The sequence below is a fragment of the Schistocerca nitens genome, chromosome 3 (genome assembly GCF_023898315.1).
Source record: "Schistocerca nitens isolate TAMUIC-IGC-003100 chromosome 3, iqSchNite1.1, whole genome shotgun sequence".
Classification (NCBI taxonomy): Eukaryota; Metazoa; Arthropoda; class Insecta; order Orthoptera; family Acrididae; genus Schistocerca; species Schistocerca nitens.
In genome coordinates this window covers 78,310,574-78,330,060 of record NC_064616.1, presented here as the reverse complement: position 1 = coordinate 78,330,060, position 19,487 = coordinate 78,310,574, and positions in this window count along the sequence as shown.

The following is a 19,487-nucleotide window of genomic DNA, read 5'->3' as shown; positions in this document are numbered from 1 at the left end:
AACAATCACAAAAGTTTTGAAACTGCAGTTACTGGTTTCTATGACTTCAGGGACATCGAAAACCGTTAGACTAACATACAGATTGGGGAAATAGTAGGAATTATTCAAGAAAATTTATTATAGCATAAACAATTGTATCATTATTAAATCATAGAGCATATTAATATCTTACGCTATGCTGTATCGTAGATTTACTTCTTATTAAACAATAAATGTTATAAGCAAAAAAAGTCTTACCGGAAAATATTGCACTGTGAAGAACTTAACAAATTAGAAAAACCTTTCTTTGAAGAAAAATTTGAGTTGGCAGATAGAGTCGTCTATTACAAAAGATGTGTAAATGATTTCATTATCCTTTTCAATAGCAGTGAAAAGCAGTTCGAAGAACTAGTTACGAAAATGAGTAACCTACATCAGAAAATTAACTTTACAACGGGACAAATGATCTGAATCTCACTCTTTGAAGGATACAACTGTGACATGAAATTTGTACACAACATAATTATGGAAACGAACAACGTTCTAACAACTTTGGACCAACAGAAGGTAGTAAAGTTCACCTTTCTGGAATAAATAGGTAGAGCGTCTGATAAAAATTTAACACGTTTCGAAAGAATAATAGAAAAATCTCCTTCAAGCAATAAATAACATTAAAATACAGTCACAAATTATAGAAGTAAGTTAATAAGTTTCAATGCTCAGAAGTTAATAGGGTTTCATGTTCTGAGCACTATGGGACTTAACATCTATGGTCATCAGTCAGGTTTCATGTTGCAACTGTTAAATGAAACATATGGGGTGAACTTCAACAGAGATATTTTTTGTGTATTTTGTTACATTAACGAGTAATAATGTAATTGTGATTTACTCAGTTTGTTAAACCAGTAAACTTTGTTTCTGTGAAAATATATTCACAACAGTGAAAAATCATACAACATGAAACCATCAAAACCTACCACAAAAACACAGAGTAATGCAAAAACCCTCAGATAGATGCAAAATTACTGAGATGTGATAACCATCACTGCGCCAACAGCCCATCATAGCGTCTTCTACTGTGTTCAGTGATCCCATATACTAGTTGCATATCAGCCATCAGAAAACTTATCCGTACTGCTGTGAATCACTCTTAATGTACAACTAACACTGCCAGGAAAACAAATTTGACACACAACCGAGAATGTTAGCCTGGAAGTTGCCTGTTATAATTGTCATCTGTTACTCACAAGCACTCTTTGCTTTGTTGCAGTGTCTGTACCTGCCGTTTCTCTTAACTTTGGTGTTTGAGGCAAGCAGTGGCTCAGCCAACGAGAAGTGAAGGCAGCTGAGTAGGTAGTATGGCTCAAATGGCTCTGAGCACTATGGGACTCAACATCTTAGGTCATAAGTCCCCTAGAACTTAGAACTACTTAAACCTAACTAACCTAAGGACATCACACACACCCATGCCCGAGGCAGGATTCGAACCTGCGACCGTAGCAGTCCCGCGGTTCCGGACAGCAGCACCAGAACCGTAGGTAGTATGACCTGTGGTTTTGGAGATGAACAGAAACTCTTATTCTGTTCTGGCTCCTGCCTTGTTCGGTTCTTATGTGTACTACGATGACCACTCTGACGTAGACTGACAAGGAAGGAGAGTGATGCATGACTACTGGATTTGTATACGTGCGATTATAATAATAAGAATTGCAGAGAGTATTTCTCTGTGGATAAGTGCTGGAAAACAAAGCAATATTTGCAGAAAATGTATGATTTCCAGGTCATATTGAGATGAAGGCTTCTTGTCTATACTGAGCCATTATGAGTAACAGATTAGGACTTGCAGTTTCGATTAGCGTGGGGCACTTAGTTTTCTTTCTGTACGGTGCATTTTATTCGGAACCAAGCTGAGTAAATACATTCTTCGTTCACCTAACTTGCTTTGCGTTTTCATTGGTTTCATAAAAACTTTGTAAACAAAGTCTTCGTTATACCATGGCAATATTGCCACAAGGTACTTGTAACATTAATTATGGTGATTCATATAATGTAATTGTATCTTGGGGTTTCAGAAATTATCAGGTAATACGATATATCTAGCATTTATTTTCACACTAAATCCCATTAACCTGAAAATATGTACTTAAATGTTGGTTATTGTCAAACTGCTATATGGCCATGAACTCATACACTGAGGTGAGCCGGCCACGGTGGCCGAGCGGTTCTAGGCGCTTCAGTCAGGAACCGCGCGACCACTACGGTAGATGGTTCGAATCCTGCCTCGGGCATGGATGTGTGTGATGTCCTTAGGTTAGTTAGGTTTAAGTAGTTCTAAGTTCTAGGGTACTGATGACCTCAGATTTAAGTCCCATAGTGCTCAGAGCCATTTGACCCATTTGAACACTGAGGTCACAGAAGTCATGGTATAGCGATATGTACATATATAGATGGCGGTAGTATCACGCACACAAGGTATAAAAGGTCTGTGCATTGGCGGAGCTCTCATTTGCACTCAGGTGATTCACACGAAAAGAGTTCCGACGTGATTATTGCCTCACGATGGGATTTAACAGACTCCGAATGTGGAATGGTACTTGGAGCTAGAAGCATGGGACATTTCACTTCAGAAATCGTTAGGGAATTCAGTATTCTGACATCCACAGAGTCAAGAGTGTGCCGATAATGTGGTGTCACCGCCAGACACCACACTTGCTAGGTTGTAGCCTTTAAATCGGCCGCGGTCCGTTAGTATACGTCGGACCCGCGTGTCGCCACTGTCAGTGATTGCAGACCGAGCGCCGCCACACGGCAGGTCTAGAGAGACTTCCTAGCACTCGCCCAGTTGTACAACCGAATTTGCTAGCGATGGTTCACTGACAAAATACGCTCTCATTTGCCGAGACGATAGTTTAACCTAGCCTTCAGCTACGTCATTTGCTACGACCTAGCAAGGCGCCATTATCAGTTCTTCATTAACGGATTAAAGTTAAGTATTCCACCAGCTACGTCCGTTTTTTCTAAATTCTAATTTCCTTGCCCTGTTCCAGACCTCACGCCAGCCTGCGTGAGCAAAAACGCGTGCCTTTCGGCCTCATTCTATGTTGTGTCGATTCCCTAAGGTCTCGACACAATGAGTGGCTAGGTGCACGCGAAACTAACGCAGACGGGCGTAAATTCTGAAACAGGAGACTGGATGAAAACTATAAAGAAAAGAAGAGAGATTTTAATATACTTAACTTTAATGTAGTCTTGTTCTTGTTGAAATACATCTCTTGCATAGTAGTAAGCAATTAGCAATGATACACATGGCGCCTTGCTAGGTAGTAGCGATGGACTAGCTGAAGGCTATTTAATCTGTCTCTCGGCAAATGAGAGGAATACTTGGTAGGTCTAGTCGCAAGCTATGTCGTCCGTACAACTGGGGCGAGGTCAAGTCCGTGTCTTGTGACCTGCCCTGTGGTGGCGCTACGTTTGCGAATACACAGTGGCGACACGCGGGTCCGACATGTACTACAGGACCGCGGCCGATTTAAGTTACCACCTAGCAAGTGTGGTGTCTAGCGGTGACACCACATTCCTCCCCCGCAAATCGGCGAACGGTCGTGAGATAAGGCTTCCGCCCGCCGTGGGGAGGACCCCATGTTGACGTATGCGATGAGGTGGGGAGCCTAACAACAGGCGAGGCTGTGCCACCCGCACCCGGCCATTCGGTCCGAGGGGAGCTAGGAAACGCCTGCAAACCTAGTCCAGGGTGCACGTCAACATGAGGTGTATGCGCACGTAATGAGACAGAAGGGTCGACCTCCATGTGGTCGGAGCACCCGACGGGCGAAGACGACATCTGGTCCGGAGTGGGCAAGAGGTCCATGGCGGAGGACGGCTGGTCACGGGAAGCAAGCGGCGGCGCGTGACCCAGGGAGGCGCGAGGCGGCTGCAGCGAAGCGTCCGCTGCTGGCGGCGCCGGCGGCGGCTGCGGCGGCGCGACGCCATGAGGCAAAATAGAAGGCATCGTCGGTAACACCTGGGGATGAGGCGAGCCAGTAGATGGGTCCCCAGGGCGCTGACCTGACGGCTCCGTCGCTGAAAGCAGACGGGGAGCGGCAGAACCCAGGCGACGACAGAAGCGCAGCTGATTGAGATGCCGACGCACCTCACCAGAGGCCCCCAAAACCAAATACATCGCGCGGCCGAGGCAGCGAAGAATGCGCCCTGCGAGCCAACGCCGTGAACCGCGATAGTTGCGATAATAGACAACGTCGCCAGGAGCAAAAGCAGGAGTCTGCCGCTGCACAGGAACCTGATGCGGCGGATGCAGCAAAGACATCAAAGTTCGATGAGGACGACCATGGAGCAATTCAGCCGGCGATCGACCATCGCGAGGCTGAGAGCGATATGAGGACAAAAAGAGCAACAAAGCGTCCTCCCGAGAATGCGACTCTTTCAACTTCAACATCTGCGACTTGAAAGTCCGGACCAATCGTTCAGCGGCACCGTTGGACTGAGGCGAAAACGGCGCGGATGTCAGATGTTGAATACCATTGGCCGTGCAGAATGACTGAAATTCTGCGGACAGGAATTGTGGGCCATTGCGTAGCAACAAAACGCAAAACAGTAGCAAGGACAGGGTCAGCAGCTGTGGCAGTAGCTACACGACGAAAATCAATCGGAAACGATGCGACCACGTCATCGGCTTCCGAATCAATGAACATGCAAGCAAGTTCGGAAGAATCGAATGCTTTATCCTCAGCAACAGGCAAACGGGACAACGCATCAGCGTTGCCGTGCTTAGCAGTGGACCGATACAAGATATCGTAGCGGTACTGCGAGAGAAAAAGCGACCAGCGAATGAATTTCTGCGCTGTACGTGGAGGTACAGGCTTGTTCGGATGAAAAAGCGACGTCAAAGGTTTGTGGTCGGTGATGATTGTAAAGTGACGACCATACAAGAAGTCATGAAACTTGGTAACACCAAACACGAGAGCTAAAGCTTCTTTCTCTATTTGTGAATAATTTCTTTGCGCAGATGAGAGCAATTTGGACGCAAAGGCAATAGGGCGATCATGCGAGCCATCCTTGTGCGCAAGCACAGCACCGATCCCGAAATCCGAGGCATCTACCATCAACAAAAGGGGTTTTCGGGGATCGAATGGCGTAAGGCAAGTATTTGAAAGTAACGCCGATTTCAACTGGCGAAAGGCGCGTTCGCATTCCGTCGTCCAGACGAACGGAACACCTTTACGGCGTAAGCGATGAAGCGGAGCTGAAATGGAAGAAGCATTGCGCACAAATCGGTGATAATAATTTACCTTACCCAGCACACTCTGTAGCTGTTTTAAGTTCTGCGGTGACGGCAAGTCCTGAATGGCACGAAGGTGCTCTGGACTCGGATGTATACCTTGGGCGTTAAGGACATGGCCCAGGTACGGTAAGTCACGAGCAAAAAACACACATTTGTCCTTCCTCAAGCGAAGACCATTCTGACGCAAGACCTGAAATAATGTCCGGAGATTCTGCAAATGTTCGGCTTCTGTCTGTCCTGAGATCACAATATCGTCCAGATAGTTCGCAGCAGTAGGGACCGACGCACAAATAGTTTGTAAATATTGCTGAAACAAAGCAGGGGCGGATGCACACCCGAATGGCAGTCTTTTGAAGCGATACAAGCCAAGATGCGTGTTTACCACCAAGACGCGCTGGGAGTCTTCGTCCACAGGTATTTGCAAGTACGCATCTGCTAGGTCCAATTTTGAAAAATATTTTCCCGGGCACAGTTTGTCAAAAAGATCTTCCGGGCGGGGCAAAGGAAAAGTAGCAGTCACAAGTTGCGGATTCACAGTTGCCTGGAAGTCCACACAAAGTCTCAAATTTCCGGAAGGTTTTGGCAAAATTACTAAGGGTGAGGCCCAGAGAGAAGCCTGCACACGTTCAATTACACCTTGAGATTCTAACTCGGCCAATGTTCGTGCGACCTCATCACGCAATGCGTGGGGAACATTGCGCGCTCTGAAAAATTTCGGTTGCGCGTTGTCTTTCAGTTCCAAATGCGCTTCATAGTTCTGAGCGCAACCAAGGCCCGGTGCAAAAATGTCTGCAAATTCTTCACAAAGACAAGAAACACTGGCGGAAGGCACAGTCTGATTCACTGAGAGGACCTGATTTACAATAGACATATTAAACAATTGAAACAAATCTAAACCAAACAAGTTCACTGCACTAGAGGAACGAAGAACATAAAATGACACAAGTTTTGTCTGTCCCTTGTATGTTGCAATAAGGCTGCACTGTCCTAACACAGGTATATGCTGTCCTGAGTAACTAGTTAACGTAACATTTGCGGCACGCAATGGCGGGGCGCCCAGTTGTTTGTACGTGTCGTGATTGAGCAAGGAAACTGCAGCTCCGGTATCGAGCTGGAATGGTATCACTTTTCCTGCAAAGTCTAAGTCCACAAAAAGTTTATTGTCTTGTTGACGACAAGAGCGACTGTCTCGTGCAATTTGAACTGATACAGGTCCAGAAGCACTTGCAACTTTACGGGATTTCCGGCGACGTCGACGCACACGTTGGGTGGGACGAACACAGTCACTGTTAGCTAAAGTGTCACTGGACGGGTGGGAATGAACTACATGAATGTCCATGGGCGAAGGTCCACGAGCCTGATTGTCCTGGGTTCGATTCCGGCGCGAAGCAAAAGGCCTGGAATTATTGCGAGTGTCTGATCTAAGCTTTTTCTGGCAAACACTTTGTACATGTCCTTTCTTGTGACAGTAAAAGCAAATAGCTTGGCGTGACGGGCAATTTTCACGCGAATGTCTAGTTGCACACCGCGGGCAAGATTTCACTGCATTTGCTTGCTGACGCGGCGCACGTGGTTGCAAGCTAGGCGGCCGCAGCGAAGTCGGGCGCGAGGGCCGCTTAGCGGCCCGTGCAGCGGGCCCGGCGGGCCGATTAATGTGACACACTGCTGGCGAAGTTTCAAATGATTCCTGAGCAAAGTCAAGCGTGTCTTGCCTGTCCAATATGTCTATCACTTGTTGCAGGGAGGGATTAACTAGTTTCAAAATCTGTTCCCTTATGCGAACATCAGAAACGTTCTGTGCAATTGCATCACGCACCATAGTATCTGAATATGGGAGGCCACATTCACAGGCAAACGCGCAGTCTCTAGTAAGGCCTTGCAAAGTTGCTACCCACTCCCTGTTAGTCTGACCGGCCGTACGTTTTGTACGAAAAAACGTATACCGTTTTGCAACTACATTTACTGTTTCTTTGAAATAGGCATCCAAAGCAGACAAAATTTCTTCGTAGGTCAGAGTTGCTACGTCGCGTCGGGGAAACAATTTCACTATCACACGGTAGGTAGACACACCGACACAAGAAAGCAAAAACGGCTGCCGCTCTTTACCTTGAATTCCATAAGCTGTGAGGTGGAACCGGAACTGATCGGCCCACTCAGTCCAGCTTTCGGTTGTGGCCTCAAAGGGCCTAAATGGCGGTGCGACAGCGTTGTGTGGCTGCGGTAGCGAAGAAGCGGCTGCCGCCGCATCGGTTTGCAGCGCACGTTGACCCTGGACGAGCTGTCCAAGGGCTTCCAATAACGCCTGCGTCTGCTGATTCTGCAAGCGAAAAAATTCGGACAGTACATCTGGAGATTGCGGCGAAGCCATGACACAAGCAAATTAGAGCAAATAGAACACAAAAACTGCAACGTGGGCGCGGCATCACACCTCGTCGCCAAAATATTGTTGTGTCGATTCCCTAAGGTCTCGACACAATGAGTGGCTAGGTGCACGCGAAACTAACGCAGACGGGCGTAAATTCTGAAACAGGAGACTGGATGAAAACTATAAAGAAAAGAAGAGAGATTTTAATATACTTAACTTTAATGTAGTCTTGTTCTTGTTGAAATACATCTCTTGCATAGTAGTAAGCAATTAGCAATGATACACATGGCGCCTTGCTAGGTAGTAGCGATGGACTAGCTGAAGGCTATTTAATCTGTCTCTCGGCAAATGAGAGGAATACTTGGTAGGTCTAGTCGCAAGCTATGTCGTCCGTACAACTGGGGCGAGGTCAAGTCCGTGTCTTGTGACCTGCCCTGTGGTGGCGCTACGTTTGCGAATACACAGTGGCGACACGCGGGTCCGACATGTACTACAGGACCGCGGCCGATTTAAGTTACCACCTAGCAAGTGTGGTGTCTAGCGGTGACACCACATTCTAGTAACACGGTGTTGGCTCTCCTGCCAACCAAAACAGATAATATCACATTTCAGTCATTACCTTTCACCAAAATGCATTGGCGAACAGCCTCCACTTAACGACTGAGAGCAGTGGCGTTTGTGTAGAGTTATCAGTGCTGACAGGTAATCAACACTGTGTCGAATAACAGCAGAAATCAATATGGGACATACGACGAACATATCCTTTAGAACAGTGCGGCGAAATTCGGCGTTAATGGACTGTGGCAGCAGACGACCGATGTGAGTTCCTCTGCTAATAGCACGAAGTCGCCTGTAGCTCCTCTCCTGGGCTCATGACCATATCCGTTGGACGCTAGACGACTGGAAATCTGTGGCCAGTGTCAGATGAGCCCCATTTTCAGTTGGTAAGAGCTGATGGTAGGGTTAGAGTGTAGCGCAGACCCCATGAACCCATGGACACAACCTGTCGACAAGGTTCCAGCCATTCATGGGCTTCACCTTCCCAAACAATGATGGAATTTTTATGGATGACATTGCACCAAGACACCTGGACACAATTGTTCCTCACTGTTTTGAAGAACATGTTGGACAATTTGAGTGAATGATTTGGCCAAATGGATCGTCCGGCACAAATCCCATCAAACATTTATGGGACATAATCGAGAGGTCAGCTTGTACCCGCCAGGTTAGCTGAGAGCACTAATGCGCTGCTTCCTGGACTCAGGTAGTCGCGCCAGCCCCGGATCGAATCCGCCTGGATGTGGTTTTTAGGGGGTTTTCCAAACCCCGCTAGGTGAATACCGAGCTGGTCCCCACGCCCCACCTTAGTTACTCGAGTCGCAGACATTTGAACATGTTCGCACTATTCCATGTATTACACTCGACGCCGACAGTTGGGGTACGGGTTACATTAATGGGGGGGGGGGGGGGCGGGCGGGGAGGTACGGAGTGGCGACAGGAAGGACATCGAGCCACCCTCTGACACTAACAACGCCAAATCAATAGTAACAAGGCCGATCCCGCGTTGAACGGGACAAAGACAAGGAAATGAAGATGAATCGATAGATCAGCTTGTGCACCAAATTCTGCACCGGCAATACTTTTACAATTATCGATGGCTATACAGGGTGTTACAAAAAGGTACGGCCAAACTTTCAGGAAACATTCCTCACACACAAATAAAGAAAAGATGTTATGTGGACATGTGTCCGGAAACGCTTAATTTCCATGTTAGAGCTCATTTTAGTTTCGTCAGTATGTACTGTGCGTCCTCGATTCACCGCCAGTTGGCCCAATTGAAGGAAGGTAATGTTGACTTCGGTGCTTGTGTTGACATGCGACTCATTGCTCTACAGTACATCCAACAATGTATCAATCCTCATTTCAGTGAAAATGTTCTCTTTACGGATGAGGCTTCATTCCAACGCGATCAAATTGTAAATTTTCACAATCAACAAGTGTAGGCTGACGAGAATCCGCACGCAATTGTGCAATCACGTCATCAACACAGATTTTCTGTGAACGTTTGGGCAGGCATTGTTGGTGATGTCTTGATTGGGCCCCATGTTCTTCCGCCTACGCTCAATGGAGCACGTAATCATGATTTCATACGGGATACTCTACCTGTGCTGCTAGAACATGTGCCTCTACAAGTACGACACAACATGTGGTTCATGCACGATGGAGCTCCTGCACGTTTCAGTCGAAGTGTTCGTACGCTTCTCAACAAGAGATTCGGTGACCGATGGATTGGTACAGGCGGACCAATTCCATGGCCTCCACGCTCTCCTGACCTCAGCCCTCTTGACTTTCATTTATGGGGCATTTGAAAGCTCTTGTCTACGCAAACCCGGTACCAAATGTAGAGACTTCGTGCTCTTATTGTGGACGGCTGTGATACAATACGCCATTCTCCAGGGCTGCATCAGCGCATCAGGGATTCCATGCGAAGGAGGGTGGATGCATGTATCCTCGCTAACGGAGGACATTTTGAACATTTCCTGTATCAAAGTGTTTGCAGTCACGTTGGTACGTTCTGTTGCTGTGTGCTTCCATTCCATGATTAATGTGATTTGAAGAGAAGTAATAAAATGAGCTCTAACATGGAAAGTAAGCGTTTCCGGACACGTGTCCACATAACATATTTTCTTTCTTTGTGTGTGAGGAATGTTTCCTGAAAGTTTGGCCGTACCTTTTTGTAACACCCTGTAGAAGCAGCGTGGCTCACTTTTTCTGCAGGAGACTTGCATGATTTTTTGAGTCCATGCCACGTCCAGCTGCTGCACTGTCCCAAGCAAAAGAAAGACCAACACGATAATAGGAGGTACCCCATGACTTACGTCACCTCAGTGTACATCATTCATTAATGGGATCTTACTGCGATCTTTTGCCTTCAGCAGAAGTACATCCTCAGTCAGAATTGGTTTCCAGGTGGTACAGGTATTTAGACAGCATGTGTTTGCTTACAAAAGTTTTAGTTGATTTCTTCTGAGTTCTAGAAGATAAGTTTCTGTCAAGCTCTTCATATCAGTAATTGGTATGCCATGTTCCATGCAATGTTCCACAAAGATTCTATAGCATTAGATTCTTGATAGAAAAGTGTTCTGAATTACTGTCATGAGCTAAGCATACTCAAAGCGTATGTGTTGCCTATAAGGCAGAATATAGGAAACTTTTTTATGATCAAGTATTAGTTCTTTTGATAAGATAATTACTCATAATTAAATCTCAATCTACTACTACCCACACCAAGGCCTCCCAGGGACTCTGGTCTGGGCCCACGAGTTTGGGTTCTGTGACTTTTGGAGTCTGGCAGTCATCTGCATCCATCACAGTCGGCGCATCTTCACCTTGCAGACAGAAGAAAGGCTGGTGGCCCACACCACAATCAGTGGAGTACCGTCCTCCACCAACCTCCATGCACACCTATACGACCGTCCTCTCTTACCACATCTGGGCCTTCTTCCTCTCCTCCACCCTCGACGGCCCTCCCAATGATTCTACCTGTATAAGATGCTATGTATTGCTCACCCTCTTTCGTTCACATTTCAAGTCCCCTCCAAGCACATCAGGACCTGGGCGTGGACAGCCAAGCACCAAAGAAAGGAGTACTGTATGGACAGTAGGCGCCACTTCCACCAGATTTGTCTCCTGCCCCCTAGCCCCAGCATGCTCACATGGATATGTTTCCATTGTTGGTGCCCCAAGTGGCCAGCGTCCTACCCACAGGCATCCCTCCGTGGCGAGACCATCACTGCTGAGGTCGTTTTGGCCATACCCTCCAGCGCAGACCAACAGGGATCTCTTCACAGGACAGGGTGTGTCAACCAGCAGTGTCACAGAGGTCATGGATGTCGCCTTTCTGTAATCACTGAGCGCCATCCCACACTACAGGGGAGGGATGCAGGAGTGGCACCAGCTTACAGTCACTCCAGAAAAAGGAGAGGGCTGTGAAAACCCACAGTTGCCAGCACCCTGTTGTATGTCAAACTTCAGCAGGGCATGAGGCCCACACTGTGACATGACAGGTAAGCTTGGCCACCAGGAGGAGGCATATTCTGACAGTGTTGACAGCCATACATCAAGAGCAGCATGTGCAGCCGTCGCCCAGTGCCACCACTTGGTATGTCACATGTCATTCTACACTCCTGGAAATGGAAAAAAGAACACATTGACCCCGGTGTATCAGACCCACCATACTTGCTCCGGACACTGCGAGAGGGCTGTACAAGCAATGATCACACGCACGGCACAGCGGACACACCAGGAACCGCGGTGTTGGCCGTCGAATGGCGCTAGCTGCGCAGCATTTGTGCACCGCCGCCGTCAGTGTCAGCCAGTTTGCCGTGGCATACGGAGCTCCATCGCAGTCTTTAACACTGGTAGCATGCCGCGACAGCGTGGACGTGAACCGTATGTGCAGTTGACGGACTTTGAGCGAGGGCGTATAGTGGGCATGCGGGAGGCCGGGTGGACGTACCGCCGAATTGCTCAACACGTGGGGCGTGAGGTCTCCACAGTACATCGATGTTGTCGCCAGTGGTCGGCGGAAGGTGCACGTGCCCGTCGACCTGGGACCGGACCGCAGCGACGCACGGATGCACGCCAAGACCGTAGGGTCCTACGCAGTGCCGTAGGGGACCGCACCGCCACTTCCCAGCAAATTAGGGACACTGTTGCTCCTGGGGTATCGGCGAGGACCATTCGAAACCGTCTCCATGAAGCTGGGCTACGGTCCCGCACACCGTTACGCCGTCTTCCGCTCACGCCCCAACATCGTGCAGCCCGCCTCCAGTGGTGTCGCGACAGGCGTGAATGGAGGGACGAATGGAGACGTGTCGTCTTCAGCGATGAGAGTCGCTTCTGCCTTGGTGCCAATGATGGTCGTATGCGTTTTTGGCGCCGTGCAGGTGAGCGCCACAATCAGGACTGCATACGACCGAGGCACACACGGCCAACACCCGGCATCATGGTGTGGGGAGCGATCTCCTACACTGGCCGTACACCACTGGTGATCGTCGAGGGGACACTGAATAGTGCACGGTACATCCAAACCGTCATCGAACCCATCGTTCTACCATTCCTAGACCGGCAAGGGAACTTGCTGTTCCAACAGGACAATGCACGTCCGCATGTATCCCGTGCCACCCAACGTGCTCTAGAAGGTGTAAGTCAACTACCCTGGCCAGCAAGATCTCCGGATCTGTCCCCCATTGAGCATGTTTGGGACTGGATGAAGCGTCGTCTCACGCGGTCTGCACGTCCAGCACGAACGCTGGTCCAACTGAGGCGCCAGGTGGAAATGGCATGGCAAGCCGTTCCACAGGACTACATCCAGCATCTCTACGATCGTCTGCATGGGAGAATAGCAGCCTGCATTGCTGCGAAAGGTGGATATACACTGTACTAGTGCCGACATTGTGCATGCTCTGTTGCCTGTGTCTATGTGCCTGTGGTTCTGTCAGTGTGATCATGTGATGTATCTGACCCCAGGAATGTGTCAATAAAGTTTCCCCTTCCTGGGACAATGAATTCACGGTGTTCTTATTTCAATTTCCAGGAGTGTATATAACCCCAGAGAGGAGAGACTTCTGTCTCATTCCGTAATGTCCCATGTGCTAGTAAACTTCATTCCACTTGCAGATCATTGTATGTGAAACTGATACCGACCAGTCTACATACAAGGACTATGTACTGAATTCTGCATTGTTTTGATGTTCAAGTGAATGTGATTTTATTCACATTCTCAATTGTGTGCATTACTACAGTTAGGATAATTAGGTGTTTGGTGGTGAATTATTGCATGTACTGTTGGTTTCTTTTTTAATTTTTGCAACAGGAGTGTGCTTGTGAACATTTTTGGTGGACTTGGTGTCTTGAGTGGTCACCTGAAATTTTGTTTGATTTTTGTTGGTCTTACCGTTCAGTACATGATGGAGAAGTCTACAGTTAGTCAGTGGGAGACCAGAAGGCCACTTTTAAAAAAAGTAAGGAGAGGGATAAGGAATCCAAGGTGATGGAACATTCTGACTCAGATAGTTTGTTAGCTGCTGTTACTGCAGGAAATGATACTAACTTTAGTAGTGACTCTCCCTTTCAAACAGTCACTGTTGAATTCAGTGATATTGATGTTAATATTAATGGAATAAGTAGAGTAGTCATATGTGAGAGTGCTGTTATTTCTTATGTGACTCAGGCAAATGAGTCTACTAATAATTGTGAGGAATCAGTAGATGGTTCTGCAGCTTGTTTCGTTCACGCTGAGACATTGAACGCTAATTCAGTTCCAATTCCTACAGTTGATCACGATTTCTTTAGTGGGTTGTTGGCATCCATGGAGAAATTAGAGCCTAGTAATAAAGAAGTGAATAAGAATTTGTCAGAGGAAATTGATACTAGTGCGAAGGGATTTGATGAGAAATCAGGTCACAATGAGACTGAAGCTGGTGTGAATGGGCTTAATGAGAAACTGACAACTAGTAATCAGGAACTGAGTAACGATTTACCTGAGAAGGTGTTACTACCTTGCAGAGACAGCTGCATAGCTCGGAGAAAAAATGCGAATATATTACTGGAACAGTTAAAAGGAAATTTACTGGACTTAGCACTCAATTGAGGGAGGAATTATATTCAGAATTTGTTTAGAGGATAGTTACTGTTGAAAGTGTACTTGGAAATACTGAAGAAGGTCAGATTAAATTTCAGGAAGCTATTAACAAACACAATGTACAGTTACAAGGCGAATTTCAAAATTTGATGGAGGAATGTGAAAAGAATCAGAGAGATCAGTCATAAAAATTTTACGCAATACAGAAGTGGTTACTCAAATACTCAAGAACAAATTTCAACGCACACTACATTATTATGATTTTTTGAAAAGAATTTTGAGGATTAGATCACAGAAGGAGATAGGAGATGGCAGGGAACAGGTTAAAAAGACAGTTAAACAGTCTTATGACGTAGGAACTGATTGTTAATGGTGAACACGTTTCTGGTGGTACTGTACCTGTGGCTGATAGTGAGTATGAAGAGGTGAGATCATTCTTAAAGTTTAAGGCAGGCCAGATAGAAAGAAACAGGAGAAGAATCGAACTAGGTCAAGTATTAAATGAGAGAGTCTAAGATAGGAGAAAGGTTGGGTGCAGGTGTTACAGAAGGCCACTGTTACAGCAGAGTCATGTACCTGATGATGATATGGATTCAGGTCATAAAGATGAGTCTGATCCTGTGTCTCATAATGAGGGAAGGAGAACCTATTATAGCCCTCTCATTTCAGTCATGAGAATATAATTTGTGGAGGTATGTCTGGTTTTGACTATAATCATTTCTTATGTGAAAAAAAGTTTCGGATACTATTGATCCTCATGCTTGGTTGCAACAGTTTGATTTTTCACCTTCGCCAACATGGCCTCCAGGTCATGAAGTTGAGTTTGTATATGGTTACTTACAAGGTGAGACTGCTGTGCAGATGTGGACATTGGTTAGGGACTGTGAGTTTTACGGGGAATTGAGGCATTTGTTCTCGTCAACACATTGGTCTGAGACAGCACAGGGAAGTATCACACATGGTGTTCTGATGATAAAAAGTTTTAATCCTTCTGCCTTTAATAATCCTGCATGTTTCTTTGAAAATATCTTGTTGAAAAATCAGTTTCTGTACACTAAATGAAATCAATACAGACATTTTATTGATATTATTGTATTTATATTTGTGACAATTATAATCTGTAACCTATGAAGCACTCCACCAATCAGGATGATACTGATCACAGAAACAAGGAAAACAATAATTACCACCACATACAGCACATGCAATGAGAGCTAAATTTTTGCATGTGTCTGGTTTTTCCACTGTGTCTATTGCAAAACAAACTTGATTTAGATTCATAAATGGTTCCCAGTTATCACACGATTTTATTCTATAACACACATACCTGTTGCCAGAATTATGTGGGAATGAAGAGAAAAGTGCTGTCAGCGAGATTTGATCCAGAGATCTCGCGCTAACTGAATAGCTTACTCGATCGGTTGCAGAATCCTTGAATACTAGTGACCATTCAAAACGTATAACGACGCTTAAAATTTTCAAACTCGATTTTTTCAAAAATGGTTGACAGTTGCGACTCAATGTTTACATATGTTGAAGTCCTAGCCATGTCTTACACGCCCTATCAACATGAATCAAATTTGTGACTGGAATTTCGTAAGGTCCCCTTGTTAGATCAATCGATCGTGACAACTGGTGGTAGTTCTTTAAACTTCGGTGGGCTGAGCATGCATCCAAATTCATCACACTCGTAGTTAAAAGAGTGAAACCACACGTTATATCTAACAGTAAACCAATATAGTCATTGTTCTAGTGAAATTGTAGATTATCATATTGGTATTATTCACTGGTTAGGTTACAAATACACTGGATTCCTTATTTACATTACTTGTCTGTCTGTCTGCAGTGCCAGAATAATGAATCAAGGCGTTTCTAGTTGAACAGATGTCTTTATTGATCAGCTATTTCTTGATGTCGATGGTAGAATTGGATACTCGTAGAGCTCTTATGAATGGATATTTAATGGTAGCAGAACTCCAGAATTTAGCACACGTAAAAGCTTCAGAATGTCTTCACCGGATACGTATATGTGCAGCACTTTCCACACCAAGTTATCCAAAACAATTTTAACTTCTGCTGCTTGCGCTCCTTGCATGTACACGGGCACTTCTAACGAGATTCAGTTCTTGTTTGGCATTCATAATGACGTGTTTATTGAACCGCAAAACACTTTGAGAGGGATGGACATACTAAAGTGATTACTTATGTATCCGTCAGTAACCATCCTCCATTTTGCATAGCACTCAGGCCGCATCTGATGCGGATACGTAAGTTTTGAGTGTTGTGGTCGCAATGTTTCTTGAGTGATAGACTTCAGTGCCATTAAGTTCATATCATACTTTTTGAAACAGAAAGGCGAACGCTTCACATGTATGTCGCCATGTTTCTGCTGAAGCAGTTACATCAATCTTCTTATAAATGTGCTGTAAATGTATATGAAACTTCTGCTTGCAATTGTTAAATCATCTTGACGAATCGGAATTCTTATCTCATTGTCATTATTGAATGTCGGTGAAGTAAAACGTTCCTGGGAGATATATTCCTGTCAAATGTTTGGCTCGTCATTTGTTGTTATTTCATGTGATGTCATTTTGAGATTCCATACTGTCGAATTGAGGAATTCGTAATTCTGGCATGCTACCACATTGTTGCAGAATGGAGTACTGGCTGGTGTGTGGTCTGATATTACACCGATAGTGCTCCTTCAAATGAAGATGTACCATGATTTTCTCTCCTCGAAAATAAACTAAATTTCCATTCTGGTCAACAATGTTCAACTCGGGGTGGTCTAATATCTGAAGTCCTGAGAGGTATACTGGGCTACTCAGCACCTCAACAAGTTTGTATCCTGGTCCCACTGTAGGCAGAAAGCCATTGGTTGTACGTATTCATCAGCCATTGAGGTAAGAATTCATTGCAATATCACAATGGACATCGATCATGCTGACAGGTACAATATCCACTGGTTGATGCCACTCTAGAATTTTCTTGATATTATTAACCAAAGTTTGACTCCTCGAGAAAACTCAGTACTGAGCTGTCCTGACTAAAGTCTATCGTTTACCTTGTTGTTTTTACTCTGGTTTCAACATATTAACATTTGCATATAAGTCAAATCCTTTTACATATCGTCTTATAACTCTATTTAGATTGTAAATGGCATATGAGCCAGGAGGAATCTCCACAAGTTTGCCACCTCCTAGACGAAGTTATTGTTTGTCTTGGTGATATTTGGTATGCTGTTGTCAGTTTCCCGGCTGATCAATACAGTACTGCATTCTCCCTTGCTTGATCTATTAGGGGCAGGGGGTGGGGAAGTAATTTTCACTTAATACAAAGGAGCACTCTTTTAAAGTCACCGTCTCCGGCCATCCTGATTTAGGTTTTCCGTGATTTCCCTAAATCGTTTCAGGCAAATGCCGGGATGGTTCTTGTGAAAGGGCACGGCCGATTTCCTTCCCAATCCTTCCCTAACCCGAGCTTGCGCTCCGTCTCTAATGACCTCGTTGTCGACGGGACGTTAAACACTAACCACCACCACCACTTTTAAAGTCAGGGTGTACAACAGCACATGTAAAGTTAAACTGATGTATTGATGTTCATGCTGCTTGCTTTTATGCATTTGTCAGGAGAAACATTAGACTGAAATATTCACAGAGGCCTAAATCGAAGTCTTGGTAGAATCGAAAATTGTAGAATACTTGGCTGTTGGTGAACCAGAGTATAGGGAGAAAGCAGTTTCTACCCCACTCTCCATTGTTGCCAGATGTATCCAAGAAGGTGGCGATGACGTCACCCAAGATGGCGGGTGTAGACTTGGCAACAGTGCTTGACTTCATCCAAGATGGCGGCCATGATATCATTCAAGATGGCGGATCTTGGAGAGAAGTTAGAATTTGGGCAGGAAGATTGGTCAATTGGGCTATCTCCACTAACCTAACCCCCTCTCCCCACCCCTCCCCCAGAAAATGGTGGCAAGTTCAAATTCCATCAGGACAATGCCACCTGTACTAACCTAAGAAAATGGCGGGAAGACAGGTCAATTGGGATACCTCCACTAACCTAAGTCATCTGACCCCCACCTCTTTCTATGGATTGGCAGGAAGTCTGAATTTTGGAGGGGCTATCTCTACTGTGGTGTCACCGCCAGACACCACACTTGCTAGGTGGTAGCCTTTAAATCGGCCGCGGTCCATTAGTATACGTCGGACCCGCGTGTCGCCACTGTCAGTAATTGCAGACCGAGCGCCACCACACGGCAGGTCTAGAGAGACGTACTGGCACTCGCCCCAGTTGTACAGCCGACTTTGCAAGGAACGGTTCACTGACAACTACGCTCTCATTTGCCGAGACGATAGTTAGCATAGCCATCAGCTACAATTGCTATGACCTAGCAAGGCGCCATAATCCTTTGCCATATATATTGTGGTTATAACATGTATCATCAAGAGCGATGTTCTACAAATGTGGATTAAAGTTAAGTATTCCAGAAGCTACATACTTTTCTTTATAGCATTCATTACGTATCCTGTTTCAGACCTCAGGCCAGCCTCCGTGAGTTTAATCGCGTGCCTTTTGGCTTCCTCTCATTGTGTCTAGGCTGTCTTGTCTAGACACAACATCTACTAACTTAAGAAAATGGTGGAAAAGAAAGGGCATTTCGGTTGCCTCCACTGACCTTAGTTGCCGGACTGCCACCTCTTTCTAGGGATTAGTGGGAAGAGGACTCAATGTGTGCTGGACATATCTTTATTTTTCATGCACTATTTATTTAAACAATTAGAGGTAGTACCACCAAGTGTAGTCGCCATGGGGTCCAGAGTCCAACTGACTTAGTACACAGTACTGCCACCAGAGGGTGCTGTCATCCATCCCGTGATGTAACCCAAGATGGCTGTCTGGAGGGGGAAATGACTCAGCATGCACTAGGCTGCTGAAGAGAGGAAGGAGTGTACTTTAGTTATTTTGGAACAGTTTATTTACAGATGGATTTTGAGAGATATTATATTTATCACACTGATACAGAACACACGCTCTGACATGCTTGGGGTCACGCCACAGAGCCCACAGGCCTAAATAATGCTCTGCAGACACACAGACAACTCCTAAATTACCGAAATAATTTCAGTATACAGCACACAGACATGCAAACTCCTCCTAAATAATACAGTACACTGATGTGCAGACACGAAATCAAC